The following is a 17,820-nucleotide window of genomic DNA, read 5'->3' as shown; positions in this document are numbered from 1 at the left end:
CTGTATCATCATCTCACCTGACTGTATATCATCTCACCTGACTGCATCATCATCTCACCTGACTGCATCATCATCTCTCACCTGACTGCATCATCATCTCACCTGACTGTATCATCATCATCTCACCTGACTGTATCATCATCTCACCTGACTGTATCATCATCATCTCACCTGACTGTATCATCATCTCTCACCTGACTGTATCATCATCATCTCACCTGACTGTATCATCATCATCTCACCTGACTGCATCATCATCTCACCTGACTGCATCATTATCTCACCTGACTGCATCATTATCTCACCTGACTGCATCATCTCTCACCTGACTGCATCATCATCTCACCTGACTGCATCATCATCTCACCTGACTGCATCATCATCTCTCACCTGACTGCATCATCATCTCACCTGACTGCATCATCATCTCACCTGACTGCATCATCATCTCACCTGACTGCATCATCATCTCACCTGACTGCATCATCATCTCTCACCTGACTGCATCATCATCTCTCACCTGACTGTATCATCATCTCACCTGACTGTATCATCATCATCTCACCTGACTGCATCATTATCTCACCTGACTGTATCATCATCTCTCACCTGACTGTATCATCATCTCACCTGACTGTATCATCATCATCTCACCTGACTGTATCATCATCTCTCACCTGACTGTATCATCATCTCACCTGACTGTATCATCATCATCTCACCTGACTGTATCATCATCTCTCACCTGACTGTATCATCATCTCACCTGACTGTATCATCATCATCTCACCTGACTGCATCATCATCTCACCTGACTGCATCATTATCTCACCTGACTGCATCATTATCTCACCTGACTGTATCATCATCTCACCTGACTGTATCATCATCATCTCACCTGACTGCATCATTATCTCACCTGACTGTATCATCATCTCTCACCTGACTGTATCATCATCTCACCTGACTGTATCATCATCATCTCACCTGACTGTATCATCATCTCTCACCTGACTGTATCATCATCTCACCTGACTGTATCATCATCATCTCACCTGACTGTATCATCATCTCTCACCTGACTGTATCATCATCTCTCACCTGACTGTATCATCATCATCTCACCTGACTGCATCATCATCATCTCACCTGACTGTATCATTATCTCACCTGACTGCATCATTATCTCACCTGACTGCATCATCATCTCACCTGACTGTATCATTATCTCACCTGACTGCATCATCATCTCACCTGACTGTATCATTATCTCACCTGACTGCATCATCATCTCACCTGACTGTATCATCATCTCTCACCTGACTGTATCATCATCATCTCACCTGACTGCATCATCATCTCACCTGACTGCATCATTATCTCACCTGACTGCATCATTATCTCACCTGACTGCATCATTATCTCACCTGACTGCATCATTATCTCACCTGACTGCATCATTATCTCACCTGACTGCATCATCATCTCACCTGACTGCATCATTATCTCACCTGACTGCATCATCATCTCTCACCTGACTGCATCATCATCTCTCACCTGACTGTATCATCATCTCACCTGACTGTATCATCATCATCTCACCTGACTGCATCATTATCTCACCTGACTGTATCATCATCTCTCACCTGACTGTATCATCATCATCTCACCTGACTGTATCATCATCTCACCTGACTGTATCATCATCATCTCACCTGACTGTATCATCATCTCTCACCTGACTGTATCATCATCTCACCTGACTGCATCATCATCTCACCTGACTGCATCATCATCTCTCACCTGACTGCATCATCATCTCACCTGACTGCATTATCATCTCTCACCTGACTGCATCATCATCTCTCACCTGACTGCATCATCATCTCACCTGACTGCATCATCATCTCACCTGACTGCATCATCATCTCTCACCTGACTGCATCATCATCTCACCTGACTGCATCATCATCTCTCACCTGACTGCATCATCATCTCACCTGACTGCATCGTCATCTCTCACCTGACTGTATCATCATCTCACCTGACTGTATCATCATCTCACCTGACTGCATCATCATCTCACCTGACTGCATCATCATCTCTCACCTGACTGCATCATCATCTCACCTGACTGTATCATCATCTCACCTGACTGCATCATCATCTCACCTGACTGCATCATCATCTCACCTGACTGCATCATTATCTCACCTGACTGCATCATCATCTCACCTGACTGCATCATCATCTCTCACCTGACTGTATCATCATCTCACCTGACTGTATCATCATCTCTCACCTGACTGTATCATCATCTCACCTGACTGTATCATCATCATCTCACCTGACTGCATCATCATATCACCTGACTGCATCATCATCTCACCTGACTGCATCATCATCTCTCACCTGACTGTATCATCATCTCACCTGACTGCATCATCATCTCTCACCTGACTGTATCATCATCTCTCACCTGACTGTATCATCATCATCTCACCTGACTGTATCATCATCTCTCACCTGACTGCATCATCATCTCACCTGACTGCATCATCATCTCTCACCTGACTGTATCATCATCTCACCTGACTGCATCATCATCTCTCACCTGACTGTATCATCATCTCTCACCTGACTGTATCATCATCTCACCTGACTGCATCATTATCTCACCTGACTGCATCATTATCTCACCTGACTGCATCATCATCATCTCACCTGACTGCATCATCATCATCTCACCTGACTGTATCATCATCTCTCACCTGACTGCATCATCATCTCACCTGACTGTATCATCATCTCTCACCTGACTGTATCATCATCTCTCACCTGACTGCATCATCATCTCACCTGACTGTATCATCATCTCTCACCTGACTGTATCATCATCTCACCTGACTGTATCATCATCTCTCACCTGACTGCATCATCATCTCTCACCTGACTGTATATCATCTCACCTGACTGTATCATCATCATCTCACCTGACTGTATCATCATTATCTCACCTGACTGTATATCATCTCACCTGACTGTATCATCATCATCTCACCTGACTGTATCATCATCATCTCACCTGACTGTATCATCATCTCTCACCTGACTGTATCATCATCTCACCTGACTGTATCATCATATCACCTGACTGCATCATCATCTCACCTGACTGCATCGTCATCTCTCACCTGACTGTATCATCATCTCACCTGACTGTATCATCATCTCACCTGACTGCATCATCATCTCACCTGACTGCATCATCATCTCTCACCTGACTGCATCATCATCTCACCTGACTGCATCATCATCTCACCTGACTGTATCATCATCTCACCTGACTGCATCATCATCTCACCTGACTGCATCATCATCTCACCTGACTGCATCATTATCTCACCTGACTGCATCATCATCTTACCTGACTGCATCATCATCTCTCACCTGACTGTATCATCATCTCACCTGACTGTATCATCATCTCTCACCTGACTGTATCATCATCTCACCTGACTGTATCATCATCTCACCTGACTGCATCATCATCTCACCTGACTGCATCGTCATCTCTCACCTGACTGTATCATCATCTCACCTGACTGTATCATCATCTCACCTGACTGCATCATCATCTCACCTGACTGCATCATCATCTCTCACCTGACTGCATCATCATCTCACCTGACTGCATCATCATCTCACCTGACTGTATCATCATCTCACCTGACTGCATCATCATCTCTCACCTGACTGTATCATCATCTCTCACCTGACTGTATCATCATCTCACCTGACTGCATCATTATCTCACCTGACTGCATCATTATCTCACCTGACTGCATCATCATCATCTCACCTGACTGCATCATCATCATCTCACCTGACTGTATCATCATCTCTCACCTGACTGCATCATCATCTCACCTGACTGTATCATCATCTCTCACCTGACTGTATCATCATCTCTCACCTGACTGCATCATCATCTCACCTGACTGTATCATCATCTCTCACCTGACTGTATCATCATCTCACCTGACTGTATCATCATCTCTCACCTGACTGCATCATCATCTCTCACCTGACTGTATATCATCTCACCTGACTGTATCATCATCATCTCACCTGACTGTATCATCATCATCTCACCTGACTGTATCATCATCTCTCACCTGACTGTATCATCATCTCACCTGACTGTATCATCATCTCACCTGACTGCATCATCATCTCACCTGACTGCATCGTCATCTCTCACCTGACTGTATCATCATCTCACCTGACTGTATCATCATCTCACCTGACTGCATCATCATCTCACCTGACTGCATCATCATCTCTCACCTGACTGCATCATCATCTCACCTGACTGCATCATCATCTCACCTGACTGTATCATCATCTCACCTGACTGCATCATCATCTCACCTGACTGCATCATCATCTCACCTGACTGCATCATTATCTCACCTGACTGCATCATCATCTTACCTGACTGCATCATCATCTCTCACCTGACTGTATCATCATCTCACCTGACTGTATCATCATCTCTCACCTGACTGTATCATCATCTCACCTGACTGTATCATCATCATCTCACCTGACTGCATCATCATCATCTCACCTGACTGTATCATCATCTCACCTGACTGTATCATCATCATCTCACCTGACTGCATCATCATCTCACCTGACTGTATCATCATCTCACCTGACTGCATCATCATCTCTCACCTGACTGCATCATCATCTCTCACCTGACTGTATCATCATCTCTCACCTGACTGTATATCATCTCACCTGACTGCATCATCATCTCACCTGACTGTATCATCATCTCTCACCTGACTGTATCATCATCTCTCACCTGACTGCATCATCATCTCACCTGACTGTATCATCATCTCTCACCTGACTGTATCATCATCTCTCACCTGACTGTATCATCATCTCACCTGACTGTATCATCATCATCTCACCTGACTGTATCATCATCTCTCACCTGACTGCATCATCATCTCTCACCTGACTGTATATCATCTCACCTGACTGCATCATCATCTCACCTGACTGTATCATCATTATCTCACCTGACTGTATATCATCTCACCTGACTGTATCATCATCATCTCACCTGACTGTATCATCATTATCTCACCTGACTGTATATCATCTCACCTGACTGTATCATCATCATCTCACCTGACTGTATCATCATCATCTCACCTGACTGTATCATCATCTCTCACCTGACTGTATCATCATCTCACCTGACTGTATCATCATCTCACCTGACTGCATCGTCATCTCTCACCTGACTGTATCATCATCTCACCTGACTGTATCATCATCTCACCTGACTGCATCATCATCTCACCTGACTGCATCATCATCTCTCACCTGACTGCATCATCATCTCACCTGACTGCATCATCATCTCACCTGACTGTATCATCATCTCACCTGACTGCATCATCATCTCACCTGACTGCATCATCATCTCACCTGACTGCATCATTATCTCACCTGACTGCATCATCATCTTACCTGACTGCATCATCATCTCTCACCTGACTGTATCATCATCTCACCTGACTGTATCATCATCTCTCACCTGACTGTATCATCATCTCACCTGACTGTATCATCATCTCACCTGACTGCATCATCATCTCACCTGACTGCATCGTCATCTCTCACCTGACTGTATCATCATCTCACCTGACTGTATCATCATCTCACCTGACTGCATCATCATCTCACCTGACTGCATCATCATCTCTCACCTGACTGCATCATCATCTCACCTGACTGCATCATCATCTCACCTGACTGTATCATCATCTCACCTGACTGCATCATCATCTCACCTGACTGCATCATCATCTCACCTGACTGCATCATTATCTCACCTGACTGCATCATCATCTTACCTGACTGCATCATCATCTCTCACCTGACTGTATCATCATCTCACCTGACTGTATCATCATCTCTCACCTGACTGTATCATCATCTCACCTGACTGTATCATCATCATCTCACCTGACTGCATCATCATCATCTCACCTGACTGTATCATCATCTCACCTGACTGTATCATCATCATCTCACCTGACTGCATCATCATCTCACCTGACTGTATCATCATCTCACCTGACTGCATCATCATCTCTCACCTGACTGCATCATCATCTCTCACCTGACTGTATCATCATCTCTCACCTGACTGTATATCATCTCACCTGACTGCATCATCATCTCACCTGACTGTATCATCATCATCTCACCTGACTGTATCATCATCATCTCACCTGACTGCATCATCATCTCACCTGACTGCATCATCATCTCACCTGACTGCATCATCATCTCACCTGACTGCATCATTATCTCACCTGACTGCATCATCATCTCTCACCTGACTGTATCATCATCTCTCACCTGACTGCATCATCATCTCACCTGACTGCATCATCATCTCTCACCTGACTGTATCATCATCTCACCTGACTGTATCATCATCTCTCACCTGACTGTATCATCATCTCACCTGACTGTATCATCATCATCTCACCTGACTGCATCATCATCATCTCACCTGACTGTATCATCATCTCACCTGACTGTATCATCATCATCTCACCTGACTGCATCATCATCTCACCTGACTGTATCATCATCTCACCTGACTGCATCATCATCTCTCACCTGACTGCATCATCATCTCTCACCTGACTGTATCATCATCTCTCACCTGACTGTATATCATCTCACCTGACTGCATCATCATCTCACCTGACTGTATCATCATCATCTCACCTGACTGTATCATCATCATCTCACCTGACTGCATCATCATCTCACCTGACTGCATCATCATCTCACCTGACTGCATCATCATCTCACCTGACTGCATCATTATCTCACCTGACTGCATCATCATCTCTCACCTGACTGTATCATCATCTCTCACCTGACTGCATCATCATCTCACCTGACTGCATCATCATCTCTCACCTGACTGTATATCATCTCACCTGACTGTATCATCATCATCTCACCTGACTGCATCATCATCTCACCTGACTGCATCATTATCTCACCTGACTGCATCATCATCTCTCACCTGACTGCATCATCATCTCACCTGACTGCATCATTATCTCACCTGACTGTATCATCATCTCTCACCTGACTGTATCATCATCTCTCACCTGACTGTGTCATCATCTCACCTGACTGTGTCATCATCTCACCTGACTGTGTCATCATCTCTCACCTGACTGTGTCATCATCTCACCTGACTGCATCATCATCTCACCTGACTGCATCATTATCTCACCTGACTGCATCATCATCTCTCACCTGACTGCATCATCATCTCACCTGACTGTGTCATTATCTCACCTGACTGCATCATCATCTCTCACCTGACTGCATCATCATCTCACCTGACTGTGTCATCATCTCACCTGACTGTATCATCATCTCTCACCTGACTGTCATCATCTCACCTGACTGTATCATCATCTCTCACCTGACTGTGTCATCATCTCACCTGACTGCATCATTATCTCACCTGACTGTATCATCATCTCTCACCTGACTGTATCATCATCTCTCACCTGACTGTGTCATCATCTCACCTGACTGTGTCATCATCTCTCACCTGACTGTGTCATCATCTCACCTGACTGTGTCATCATCTCTCACCTGACTGCATCATCATCTAATGCAAAACTAGAGAGAATATTTTGCTCGTTTGACAAACGTTCCGTCGTAGAATGAAACTCTAAAAGGTGAAGGAAGTGACGCACCTCAGGTAGCAGACTGGACTCTCTTCTGATTGGCTCACAGAGCTGACGGTCCACGCTGCCCTCTGGAGGCCGACGGCAGGAAGTCCAGCAGCAGAGAGACGTTGACCTGGAACACAGAGACCGTTTAGAGAGGGACCGTCACCACCAACGTCCTGTTATATATATATCAATATATATATATATTATATATTATATACAGTCCAGAACCTCCATCTGTCTGAGTGCTATTAACATTAATATTATTATTAACATTAACATTATTATTAACATTAACATTAATATTAACATTAACATTAATATTATTATTAACATTAACATTAATATTAACATTAACATTATTATTAACATTAACATTAATATTAACATTAACATTATTATTAACATTAACATTAACATTATTATTAACATTAACATTAATATTATTATTAACATTAACATTATTATTAACATTAACATTAATATTAACATTAACATTAATATTATTATTAACATTAACATTAATATTAACATTAACATTAATATTAACATTAACATTAATATTAACATTAACATTATTATTAACATTAACATTATTATTAACATTAACATTATTATTAACATTAACATTATTATTAACATTAACATTAATATTAACATTAACATTATTATTAACATTAACATTAATATTAACATTAACATTATTATTAACATTAACATTAACATTATTATTAACATTAACATTAATATTAACATTAACATTAATATTAACATTAATATTATTATTAACATTAACATTAATATTAACATTAACATTAATATTAACATTAACATTATTATTAACATTAACATTATTATTAACATTAATATTAATATTAACATTAACATTAACATTAATATTATTATTAACATTAACATTATTATTAACATTAACATTATTATTAACATTAACATTATTATTAACATTAACATTATTATTAAAATTAACATTATTAACATTATTATTAACATTAACATTAATATTAACATTAACATTATTATTAACATTATTATTAACATTAACATTATTATTAACATTAACATTAATATTAACATTAATATTAACATTAACATTAATATTAACATTAACATTAACATTAACATTAACATTAACATTAATATTAACATTAACATTATTATTAACATTATTATTAACATTAACATTATTATTAACATTAACATTATTATTAACATTAACATTATTATTAACATTAACATTATTATTAACATTATTATTAACATTAACATTATTATTAACATTAACATTAACATTAACATTATTATTAACATTAATATTAACATTATTATTAACATTAACATTATTAACATTAACATTAATATTAACATTAACATTATTATTAACATTAATATTAACATTAACATTATTATTAACATTAACATTATTATTAACATTAACATTATTATTAACATTATTATTAACATTAACATTAACATTATTATTAACATTAACATTATTATTAACATTATTATTAACATTAACATTATTATTAACATTAATATTAACATTATTAACATTAACATTAATATTAACATTAACATTATTATTAACATTAACATTATTATTAACATTAACATTATTATTAACATTATTATTAACATTAACATTATTATTAACATTAACATTATTATTAACATTAATATTAACATTAACATTATTATTAACATTAACATTATTATTAACATTAACATTATTATTAACATTATTATTAACATTAATATTAACATTATTAACATTAACATTATTATTAACATTATTATTAACATTAACATTATTATTAACATTAACATTATTATTAACATTAATATTATTATTAACATTAACATTATTATTAACATTAATATTAACATTATTATTAACATTAACATTATTATTAACATTAACATTATTATTAACATTAACATTATTATTAACATTAACATTAACATTAACATTATTATTAACATTAACATTATTATTAACATTATTATTAACATTAACATTATTATTAACATTAACATTATTATTAACATTATTATTAACATTAACATTAACATTAACATTATTATTAACATTAACATTATTATTAACATTATTATTAACATTAACATTATTATTAACATTAACATTATTATTAACATTATTATTAACATTAACATTATTATTAACATTAACATTATTAACATTAACATTAATATTAACATTAACATTATTATTAACATTAATATTATTATTAACATTAACATTATTATTAACATTATTATTAACATTAACATTATTATTAACATTAACATTATTATTAACATTAACATTATTATTAACATTATTATTAACATTAACATTAACATTAACATTATTATTAACATTAACATTATTATTAACATTAACATTATTAACATTAACATTAATATTAACATTAACATTATTATTAACATTAACATTATTATTAACATTAACATTATTATTAACATTAACATTATTATTAACATTAACATTAATATTAACATTAACATTATTATTAACATTAACATTAACATTATTATTAACATTAACATTAATATTAACATTAACATTATTATTAACATTAACATTATTATTAACATTAACATTAATATTAACATTAACATTATTATTAACATTAACATTATTATTAACATTAACATTAATATTAACATTAACATTAATATTAATATTAACATTATTATTAACATTAACATTAACATTAACATTATTATTAACATTAACATTATTATTAACATTAACATTAATATTAACATTAACATTATTATTAATATTAACATTATTATTAACATTAACATTAACATTAACATTATTATTAACATTAACATTAATATTAACATTAACATTAATATTAATATTAACATTATTATTAACATTAACATTATTATTAACATTAATATTAACATTAACATTATTATTAACATTAACATTAATATTAACATTAACATTATTATTAATATTAACATTATTATTAACATTAACATTAACATTAACATTATTATTAACATTAACATTATTATTAACATTAACATTAATATTAACATTAACATTAACATTAATATTAACATTAACATTATTATTAACATTAACATTAATATTAACATTAACATTATTATTAACATTAACATTATTATTAACATTAACATTAATATTAATATTAACATTATTATTAACATTAACATTATTATTAACATTAACATTAATATTAACATTATTATTATTATTAACATTAACATTATTATTAATATTAACATTAATATTAACATTAACATTAACATTATTATTAACATTAACATTATTATTAACATTATTATTAACATTATTATTAACATTAACATTATTAACATTAACATTAACATTAATATTAACATTAACATTATTATTAATATTAACATTATTATTAACATTAACATTATTATTAACATTAATATTAACATTAACATTATTATTAACATTAACATTAATATTAATATTAACATTAACATTAATATTAACATTAACATTATTATTAACATTAACATTAACATTATTATTAACATTAACATTATTATTAACATTATTATTAACATTATTATTAACATTAACATTATTAACATTAACATTAACATTAATATTAACATTAACATTATTATTAACATTAACATTATTATTAATATTAACATTATTATTAACATTAATATTAACATTATTATTAACATTAACATTATTATTAACATTAACATTAATATTAATATTATTATTAACATTAACATTCTTATTAACATTAACATTATTATTCGGGGCGGCTGTGGCTCAGAGGGTAGAGCAGGTTGTCCACCAATTGGAAGGTCGGTGGTTCGATCCCCGGCTGCTCCGGGTCACATGTCGATGTGTCCTTGAGCAAGACACTTAACCCCAAATTGCTCCCGGAGGCAGAGCCATCGGTGTGTGAATGAGTATTTAGATTAAATCCTGATGGGCAAAGTTGGACCTTAGTAGCCATCAGTGTATGAATGTGTGTGTGAATGGGTGAATGCTGACATGTAGTGTAAAGCGCTTTGAGTGGTCGGAAGACTAGAAAAGCGCTATATAAGTCCAAGTCCATTTACCATTATTAACATTAACATTAACATTATTATTAACATTAATATTAACATTATTATTAACATTAACATTAACATTATTATTAACATTAACATTAACATTAACATTATTATTAACATTAATATTAACATTATTATTAACATTAACATTAACATTATTATTAACATTAACATTAACATTAACATTAACATTAACATTAATATCATACGTTGATCATCATTAACAGTGTGAAGGTGTTCCTACCTGGTCAGTGTGTGGAGTCGTCATCCAGCAGAGACAGAAACACACTGCAGCTACTTTTATACCACATCCCTCTGTATGTGTGTGTGTGTGTGTGTGTGTGTGTGTGTGTGTGTGTGTGCGTGCGTGCGTGCGTGCGTGCGTGCGTGCGTGCGTGCGTGCGTGCGTGCGTGCGTGCGTGTGTGTGTGTGTGTGATTAATTAACCTGTTAGCACAACAACAATTATCTTCTTCTGTTGTCTCTGACTGTGTGGTTACATGTGATTATGTGTGTGTGTGTGTGTGTGTGTGTGTGTGTGTGTGCTCGTACATCTATCTCTGTGAGGACCAGTGTGAGTGTTAGACCTCGGTTGGTCCTTCTGCTGTTTGTGTTACAAAAACTTGGAACAGTTTATAAAACACATTCAATTAAAGCTGCGAGCAGCGATGAACGGGCCCTCGCACCTTAGTGCACGTCGGGCCCTCGCACCTTAGTGCACGTCGGGCCCTCGCACCTTAGTGCACGTCGGGCCCTCGCACCTTAGTGCACGTCGGGGGTCCTGGCGGGACGCTGGTCGACACTGCACTCGCATGTTAGACGTTATTTCCTGCGTGGATTGAGTCGCACAGGAAATGAGGTATTGCAAAGTTTTCACCACTTCCTGTGTGCACTATGTGGCGCTAGAGAACGCACGCTAAACATGCACTATGATGCTCATTATCAAGTGCAGACCACACAATGTACATTTCATCTGAATCAGACGATGTTTGTCACATAACGCCGACTTCCTGTTGCCAGTAGGTGGCGCTATGACTATGAGTCTATATTGTCCTGTAGATGTCCTGTAGATGTCCTGTAGATGTCCTGTAGATGTCCTGTAGATGTCCTCAGGCCTGGACTCTTATGAAGAAGGTCCAGTTTGGGGCAGATTGGACGAAGTACAATCCAGTTACAACAGTTTGTCTTTCAATGGCGACTCATGAAATTCGCCGCCACGCCGCGTCAACGCCGTTTCAGAAAACCTCACGATTTGAACATCTTTGAATCACAAAGGTCTTTAGACCGTACCGACCAAATCTGAAGTTGATCGGGTTCAATCTGTAGGAGGAGTTCGTTAAAGAACAGAGCCTGTTGGGTTTAGCGCACGGCCCCAAGACACTTTGTTTTAAGTCTATACGTGATACATGTTCCTAACAAATCTCGTACATCTAGGTGAAACGTACTGCGAGGGCTGCTTTGCTCCCTTGCCACACCAAAGTACAGAAAGTGTTCCGTTAACACATTTCATCTCTCTGAATGAGTCGGCTGACTTTCATCTGTTTACAACCAGATCCATTCCTTCAAAAACAACTTCCTGTTTCATGGCGATTGATGCGTCGCCACGGCAACTACGTTCAACGAAAGCTAAAAAGCTTTGAGGTCTGGCATCAGGAACTTCTCAACACCACGCTGACCACGCTTGAAGAGGATGTGGTTAAATGAAGTGAACCCGTTAGACCCGGGAGGAGACTGGAGATCCGGGATCATAAACTACTGACTGGTCTTAATATTGTTCTGTTGTTCATTCATTATGTTCTGAGTATATTTATATTGATTCTGTTTTATTGTCCTCTGATAACAACATGCGTCCCGTCTCCGGCGCTGTGAAACGGACTCAAGACCAAGTCAAATAAATAAATATAGAAACAGAATTCAAAGCGGTAAAAACACCCACAGCATGAATCCAGATGTTCTTCCTGCATCTGTCAGTTTAAACTGTGTTGTTATAGTCTGATTATGATTTAAACTTCTTCATCTGTCAGTTTAAACTGTGTTGTTATAGTCTGATTATGATTTAAACTTCTTCATCTGTCAGTTTAAACTGTGTTGTTATAGTCTGATTATGAGTCTAACTTCTTCATGTGTGTGTAATATTATCATGTGATCTGCACACTGCTCTCTGATTGGTCAGTAGGAGGTGCTTTTATAAGAGTCGATCTCTGATCTGGAACATAACCTGTTCCGGAGCAGGTCAGCTGTTCAGCATTAGTTACCATGGCAACCATGGTAAGAAATGATCCACCTCCTTAGGACGGAAAAACCTGAAGTTACCTCGCTAACGCCAAATCCTGCTTCCTAGTCCAGGGACCCGGTCCAGGGACCCGGTCCAGGGACCCAGGGCCTCATATATAAAAGACTGCGCAGCTTTCATGCTGGAAGACAGCATTCTCACAAAATTGGAAAAATACGTAAGCACAGAAACTTTCACACTTATAAAACCGTGCGTACGCCTCTTCCTGTTCCTGCTCCTCTTCCTGTTCCTGCTCCTCTTCCTGTTCCTGTTCCTCTTCCTGTTCCTGCTCCTCTTCCTGCTCCTGCTCCTCTTCCTGTTCCTACTCCTCTTCCTGTTCCTGTTCCTCTTCCTGTTCCTGCTCCTCTTCCTGCTCCTGCTCCTCTTCCTGTTCCTACTCCTCTTCCTGTTCCTGCTCCTCTTCCTGTTCCTGCTCCTCTTCCTGCTCCTGCTCCTCTTCCTGTTCCTGCTCCTCTTCCTGTTCCTGCTCCTCTTCCTGTTCCTGCTCCTACTCCTCTTCCTGTTCCTGCTCCTACTCCTCTTCCTGTTCCTGCACCTCTTCCTGTTCCTCTTCCTGTTCCTGCTCCTCTTCCTGTTCCTGCTCCTCTTCCTGTTCCTGCTCCTGTTCCTCTTCCTCTTCCTGTTCCTGCTCCTCTTCCTGTTCCTGCTCCTACTCCTCTTCCTGTTCCTGCTCCTGTTCCTCTTCCTCTTCCTCTTCCTGTTCCTGCTCCTCTTCCTGTTCCTGCTCCTACTCCTCTTCCTGTTCCTGCTCCTGTTCCTGTTCCTGCTCCTCTTCCTGTTCCTGCTCCTGTTCCTGCTCCTGTTCCTCTTCCTCTTCCTGTTCCTGTTCCTCTTCCTGCTCCTACTCCTCTTCCTGTTCCTGCTCCTGTTCCTCTTCCTCTTCCTCTTCCTGTTCCTGCTCCTGTTCCTCTTCCTGTTCCTCTTCCTGCTCCTACTCCTCTTCCTGTTCCTGCTCCTGTTCCTCTTCCTCTTCCTGTTCCTGCTCCTCTTCCTGTTCCTGCTCCTGTTCCTGCTCCTGTTCCTCTTCCTCTTCCTGTTCCTGTTCCTCTTCCTGCTCCTACTCCTCTTCCTGTTCCTGCTCCTGTTCCTCTTCCTCTTCCTCTTCCTGTTCCTGCTCCTCTTCCTGTTCCTGCTCCTGTTCCTCTTCCTCTTCCTGTTCCTGTTCCTCTTCCTCTTCCTGCTCCTCTTCCTGTTCCTGCTCCTGTTCCTCTTCCTCTTCCTCTTCCTGCTCCTGTTCCTCTTCCTGCTCCTGCTCCTCTTCCTGTTCCTGCTCCTCTTCCTCTTCCTGCTCCTGCTCCTCTTCCTGTTCCTGTTCCTGCTCCTCTTCCTGTTCCTGTTCCTCTTCCTGTTCCTGCTCCTCTTCCTGTTCCTGCTCCTCTTCCTGCTCCTGCTCCTCTTCCTGTTCCTACTCCTCTTCCTGTTCCTGCTCCTCTTCCTGTTCCTGCTCCTCTTCCTGCTCCTGCTCCTCTTCCTGTTCCTGCTCCTCTTCCTGTTCCTGCTCCTCTTCCTGTTCCTGCTCCTACTCCTCTTCCTGTTCCTGCTCCTCTTCCTGTTCCTCTTCCTGTTCCTGCTCCTCTTCCTGTTCCTGCTCCTCTTCCTGTTCCTGCTCCTGTTCCTCTTCCTCTTCCTGTTCCTGCTCCTCTTCCTGTTCCTGCTCCTACTCCTCTTCCTGTTCCTGCTCCTGTTCCTCTTCCTCTTCCTCTTCCTGTTCCTGCTCCTCTTCCTGTTCCTGCTCCTACTCCTCTTCCTGTTCCTGCTCCTGTTCCTGTTCCTGCTCCTCTTCCTGTTCCTGCTCCTGTTCCTGCTCCTGTTCCTCTTCCTCTTCCTGTTCCTGTTCCTCTTCCTGCTCCTACTCCTCTTCCTGTTCCTGCTCCTGTTCCTCTTCCTCTTCCTCTTCCTGTTCCTGCTCCTCTTCCTGTTCCTGCTCCTGTTCCTGCTCCTGTTCCTCTTCCTCTTCCTGTTCCTGTTCCTCTTCCTGCTCCTACTCCTCTTCCTGTTCCTGCTCCTGTTCCTCTTCCTCTTCCTCTTCCTGTTCCTGCTCCTCTTCCTGTTCCTGCTCCTGTTCCTCTTCCTCTTCCTGTTCCTGTTCCTCTTCCTCTTCCTGCTCCTACTCCTCTTCCTGTTCCTGCTCCTGTTCCTCTTCCTCTTCCTCTTCCTGCTCCTCTTCCTCTTCCTGCTCCTGCTCCTCTTCCTGTTCCTGCTCCTCTTCCTGCTCCTGTTCCTCTTCCTGCTCCTGCTCCTCTTCCTGTTCCTGCTCCTCTTCCTCTTCCTGCTCCTGCTCCTCTTCCTGTTCCTGTTCCTGCTCCTACTCCTGTTCCTGTTCCTGCTCCTGTTCCTCTTCCTGCTCCTGCTCCTGTTCCTGTTCCTGCTCCTCTTCCTGTTCCTGCTCCTGTTCCTCTTCCTGCTCCTGCTCCTCTTCCTGTTCCTGCTCCTGTTCCTGCTCCTGTTCCTCTTCCTACTCCTCTTCCTGCTCCTGCTCCTCTTCCTGTTCCTGCTCCTCTTCCTGCTCCTGTTCCTCTTCCTCTTCCTGTTCCTGCTCCTCTTCCTGTTCCTGCTCCTACTCCTCTTCCTGTTCCTGTTCCTGCTCCTGTTCCTGCTCCTGTTCCTCTTCCTCTTCCTCTTCCTGCTCCTGCTCCTGTTCCTCTTCCTCTTCCTCTTCCTGTTCCTGTTCCTGTTCCTGCTCCTGTTCCTGCTCCTGTTCCTACTCCTCTTCCTGTTCCTGTTCCTGCTCCTCTTCCTACTCCTCTTCCTGTTCCTGCTCCTCTTCCTCTTCCTGCTCCTACTCCTGTTCCTGTTCCTGTTCCTGCTCCTGTTCCTCTTCCTGCTCCTGTTCCTCTTCCTGTTCCTGCTCCTCTTCCTGTTCCTGCTCCTCTTCCTCTTCCTCTTCCTGTTCCTCTTCCTGTTCCTGCTCCTCTTCCTGCTCCTGCTCCTCTTCCTGTTCCTACTCCTCTTCCTGTTCCTCTTCCTGTTCCTGTTCCTCTTCCTGCTCCTGTTCCTCTTCCTCTTCCTGCTCCTGCTCCTCTTCCTGTTCCTGCTCCTCTTCCTCTTCCTCTTCCTCTTCCTCTTCCTCTTCCTGCTCCTGCTCCTCTTCCTCTTCCTGCTCCTCTTCCTGTTCCTGTTCCTGTTCCTCTTCCTGTTCCTGTTCCTGTTCCTGTTCCTCTTCCTGTTCCTACTCCTCTTCCTGTTCCTGCTCCTCTTCCTGCTCCTGCTCCTCTTCCTGTTCCTACTCCTCTTCCTGTTCCTCTTCCTGTTCCTGTTCCTCTTCCTGCTCCTGTTCCTCTTCCTCTTCCTGCTCCTGCTCCTCTTCCTGTTCCTGCTCCTCTTCCTCTTCCTCTTCCTCTTCCTCTTCCTCTTCCTCTTCCTGCTCCTGCTCCTCTTCCTCTTCCTGCTCCTCTTCCTGTTCCTGTTCCTGTTCCTCTTCCTGTTCCTGTTCCTGTTCCTGTTCCTCTTCCTGCTCCTACTCCTCTACCTCTTCCTGTTCCTCTTCCTGCTCCTACTCCTCTTCCTGTTCCTCTCCCTGTTCCTACTCCTCTTCCTGTTCCTGTTCCTGTTCCTGTTCCTCTTCCTGCTCCTGTTCCTCTTC

At 39.6% G+C, this 17,820-nt stretch overlaps 1 protein-coding gene across 1 annotated transcript in view; it reads right to left on the bottom strand.

Annotated features, from left to right (window-relative positions):
- Nucleotides 1-12,218, bottom strand: part of slc4a2a (solute carrier family 4 member 2a) — a 56,286-nt gene extending 44,068 nt beyond the window's left edge. The window contains exon 1 of the mRNA XM_074649836.1: nucleotides 12,190-12,218. The gene's annotated coding sequence lies outside the window, so the exon portion shown is untranslated. The remainder of the gene's footprint in view (nucleotides 1-12,189) is intronic.
- Between the last annotated feature and the right edge of the window lie 5,602 nt (nucleotides 12,219-17,820).

Source organism: Sebastes fasciatus, chromosome 11 (assembly GCF_043250625.1).
Source record: "Sebastes fasciatus isolate fSebFas1 chromosome 11, fSebFas1.pri, whole genome shotgun sequence".
Taxonomy (NCBI): domain Eukaryota; kingdom Metazoa; phylum Chordata; class Actinopteri; order Perciformes; family Sebastidae; genus Sebastes; species Sebastes fasciatus.
Note: the sequence above shows the minus strand (reverse complement) of the source record. Positions and strands in the feature narration are given on the sequence as shown.